The 4,338-nt window shown below is 49.0% G+C and overlaps 1 long non-coding RNA gene across 1 annotated transcript in view; it reads right to left on the bottom strand.

Annotated features, from left to right (window-relative positions):
* Positions 1 to 158, bottom strand: part of LOC113456082 — a 13,381-nt gene extending 13,223 nt beyond the window's left edge. The window contains exon 1 of the long non-coding RNA XR_003376955.1: positions 28 to 158. This is a non-coding gene — a long non-coding RNA (uncharacterized LOC113456082). The remainder of the gene's footprint in view (positions 1 to 27) is intronic.
* Positions 159 to 4,338: the final 4,180 nt, after the last annotated feature.

Raw genomic sequence — 4,338 nt, forward strand, 5'->3', positions numbered from 1 at the left:
CGGCCGCGCGGGGCGGGGGGCGCTTACCGTGAGCGGAGCGGCTCGGCCTGACTGGAGCCCTGAGGAGGAGGAGAAAGAGGAGGAGGCGAGGGAGGAGCGCGGGCCGTGCGCCGCAACCGCCGCGGCTCCCATCGCGGAGCGGGCTGCCGAGCACCGCGATGGGGGAGGGGGCGTCGCGAGCCGCGGCGCGCTGCCTCATGGGTAGGCTCCGAGTCGGCCTCACGCGTCCGCGCTCCCCGTCTTCCCGCCAACGCGGGAGGCGAGCACGGGCATGTGCGTCGCGTCGTGGGCCCTCGAAGGCCACGGGCCGCCGGTGCCCTGGCAGCCCAAGAGGCCACTCAGGGACAAGGCTGAGGGAGGCCGTGGTGCCCTTGGGCCACCTCAGGCCTGGGAACCCGTGGGCACTCAGCCGTGGGTTTCGGGCTCCTGAGTGAACCTGAGAGGAAGAGGAATTCGGTTTCCATGATGTTACCAGATTTTTTTTTTTTTACCATAACTCTTTTGTTTGGATATCTCATTCCTGTCGTCTAAATAGTAGCCTGTAATTGGAAAAGAAAAATAGCCAGATCTGTAAAGAAACTGCCCCGCGCTTGTCAGAAACGTAGATCGACGTTTGGGTGTTTTCACGATGTCAGTTTTTTTTTAATAACGATAAATTCATGAGGGAAGAAGAGATGCTCAGGGATTAAAATCCTTGTTGCTGCTCTTCCAGAGGGCCCAGGTTGGGGGTCTCAGCACCAGCATGGCTGCTCACAAGGGCTTCTAACTCCAGTTCCGGAGGATCTGCCTCCCTCTTCAGGCCTAAGTAGGCACCAGACACTAAAGTGACGCACAGACAATTATGCAGGCAAAACACTAATAAACATAAAAATACATTCAAATACTATGAGACTTTCATTAGTTACTTTCTACTAAGTAGCCTATATTACCATAGATAGCGATCTGTTGGCATTTACAACTTCTTTTATTCTTTTATAACACAGTATATTTCACACGTGAAGGCTACAAAAGCTTTAGAGGCCACAAAAGATTTTAAAGGAGACAAGAGCAGAAAGCCGGTATCTATGCAAAGTGAGTCGCTGCAGGTGGTAAGGAAAGGTGTCTAAAAAACCAGCAGGAGGCCCACAGAGCTGGGGCTGCAGAGCCGGTCCACCGGGACAAAGGAGGCAAGGAACAAGACCCATCAGAAAGATGGAAGGAGGGAGCTTCAAGTAGGCCGAATGCAGCAGGAAAGAATAGTTATGAACAGTTAGGAGTTGCCTGCCTGGCACACCAAGCTGTCAGTGGACAGGTGGACAATCCAGTCCCGGTCTCAGTGTTAGGTACCTGTATTCATCAAGGTTCCCTAGAGTAACAGAAATTATAGAGCGAATCTCTCTATGTGCAAAGAAAGGGATTTTATAGAATGGCCATGTACACAAAAGTCAAGAATCTAGGCCGTGTGGTTCAGCTGGTCTGTAGTATGCCCTGGAATTCCGAAGAAGCAGGCTGTAATGCAGTGAAGGAATGGGATTGCTGGAAGGTGAGGGCAAGCAGACAGAGTGCGAAAGCTTTCTCTTCCCTGTCCTTAGTGTAGGCTTCCGGCAGAATCTGTGCTCAGGGTAGAGGTGGGGTTTCCCACCTCCACTGGTCAGGACTAAAGGTGTGTCTTCCTATCTCAAAGATAAAGATTACAAGTGGATCTTCCTACTGCGGATTAAGCAAAAGGTGTGCCCTCCATTTCTGCACTTTAGTCCAGTTAACTAAAGTCAAATTGACAACCAAGGTAAGAACCAGCACCGTGCCCCTCCTTTTATGACCCAGGTGAGACTGTTGCTGCCTATTGACCTGGTGTGGTCTATAAATTCTCAGGACTGCTATTTTTTTAATTGACTTTTAATTGCTCATCTGCCCACACGTTCTTAATCCAATTTATAGGACCTGCCTTTTTGGGGTTTTGTTTTTGGTTTGATTGGTTTTTCAAGTCGGGGTTTCTCTGTGTATCTCTAGCTCTCTTGGAACTCACTCTGGCCTAAAACTCAAGAGTGAGTTCCCCCTGCCCCTGCCTCCTAAGTGCTGGGCTTAAAGGTGTGCCCTCCCACCACCCAGCTATAGAGATGCCTTTCTACTTGCATGTATAAATTATTCTTCTACCACAGCGGGGCAGAGGTAGGGCACACTTTTAATCCCAGAATTTGGAAGGCAGGCAAGGGATGTCTGAGTTGGAGGTCAACATGATCTAAAGACTGAGTTCAGGGGATGGAGAGGTGTCTCAGCTTCCTGGCACTCAGGCAGTATCCTAGCCAGCCCAGGGTCCTACAACTGCTAAGGCACTATGGAGTCTTGCACATGCGCTATGCCCCCTTCCTCCCCTCTTTCCTTGCAGCTCCTCTTGCCCCTGCACCCGCACCCCCCACGAGTTGTTTCTGTCTCTCTCTCTCTCTCTCTCTCTCTCTCTCTCTCTCTCTCTCTCTCTCTCTCTCTCTCTCTCTCCTCCCCTCTCTGCCTCTTTCCCCCTTCTACCTCACCTGTCTCCAGAGTTCGGTCTCTCCCCTCCCCTGCCCCCTTTCCATCCCTTTCCTAATGAAAACTTCCACGGGAGCTCCGTCGCTTGATGACATCTCTTTCTCCGGACCTTTATTAAATTATAACAAACCCTGTCTCAAAAAACCTTAATAAATAATAAGTTAAAAATATCGGTCAGCCTCCCAACAGTGTCTACCTATATATTTGTACTCAAGACGGAGCCAGTCAGGGCCGGGTACAACGGGATCACTGCAATTTTCCTACACTGATAGTTCTGGATGATCAATGACATTAGTGGCCTAAGGTTCACGCTTGAACATCATTCTTGGCTCCCATGAGTTCGGGTGGAAGTTCCATCCCAAGCCCCCTCCCGTGGGAGTTGTCTCAGTCCAGACTCCACCTCCGAGAAAGCCCGCCAAATGATTACCACTCCCCCCAGAAGCTCAAGACCACTCCCACAGGGTATTTAAATTGTACTCCATCGAAGAAACGCGTAGTTTTCCGGTCTTCCTTCCTGGCTCCTTTCTCTGAGGATGGAAGCATTGTTATCCATATTAAACCTGGGCTTTTACTGATTTGGTTTGACTGGGTCTGACTTGAATTATTGTGTCGGCAGAGAGGTTTATCAGGGTGCAGACACTTTTCACCACACCTATCAAACACCGGATCTTACAAACCTGTCTTCCTAGGTTAGCTTTCTTCTCCAGCTCCAAACTTTTGGCTAGTATTCCTCATTCCTGTAGCCAACATGCTGATTACCTTCCCAGATTAGCCTTCCCAAGAAACTTTCAAATAATTTTGATTACTGCATCCTTAAAATTCCTTCTTGGCTTCCAGTGACAGTAACAAGGGGCACTGGGGTACAGGCTTGTGAAGGTATGATTTTTTTTTTTCAATTCGCCCCTGAAAAAAATTCAGTCTGGACCAGTATAAAACAGAACTGAAGTTTTTTTGGAAGAAAGTTTGGCACATATTCAATCATGGGGGGTGGGGGTGGGGTTAAGAGAAAGAGGAGGACTTGGGGGCAAATGGCACTAATGTTAGTATTCAGGCATCTGTACTGGCCTGCCCTTGGGGTCCCAACTGGGTACGTCCTCAGCTGCAGTCATTATGAGCTCTTCCTCTGTATATTCACTTTGTTCGTTTTAAAAGGTGGGACTGTCTACCTCCTGTCGCTTTCTCTGTCTGTTTCCCCCCGCCCCATCCTTCTCCCTCTCTTTCTCTTCAGCCTCTCCTGTCCCCAGGGACCGGGACGGTCTCAACCCCCTTCTCTGCCGCTTCTCTTTCCTCTACCAATAAACCTACCCTCTGAGCACTGTTGCATGGCATGACTTCTCTTTGGGGCGTTTTTTTAAATTACAGCTAGTATTGGAAATAACATAATAACAAGCTCAAGAGACTACTGGAAAAGAAGCAGTTTTTTAACAGACAATTATGGAGAAGGGATGTTGGTTTAGAGAAAAGGCCAAAAAAAAATGACCACTAGATTACGAATTTGGCAGAAGACAGTGGTTTTTAAAATCCTCCAATCATGAGAAATTCCTGTTCTCTTCTCCAATCCTGAACTTGCTCTTCTTCCAAACTCCCCATCTCATTGGCCCAGGACACAAAACCTTATTCAATGAACAATTTAGAGCTTAAACTGCACTCCTCCAATCCTGGTTCAATTACAGAACTTCCTAATCGAGTTCTTCCATAGTCAGAAACATCTATGGAAGGAAAGTCCTATTGAAAATGGACTATAACAAGCCGGGCAGTGGTGGCGCACGCCTTTAATCCCAGCACTCGGGAGGCAGAGGCAGGCGGATCTCTGTGAGTTCGAGACCAGCCTGG

This window comes from Microtus ochrogaster, chromosome 5 (assembly GCF_000317375.1).
Source record: "Microtus ochrogaster isolate Prairie Vole_2 chromosome 5, MicOch1.0, whole genome shotgun sequence".
Taxonomy (NCBI): Eukaryota; Metazoa; Chordata; class Mammalia; order Rodentia; family Cricetidae; genus Microtus; species Microtus ochrogaster.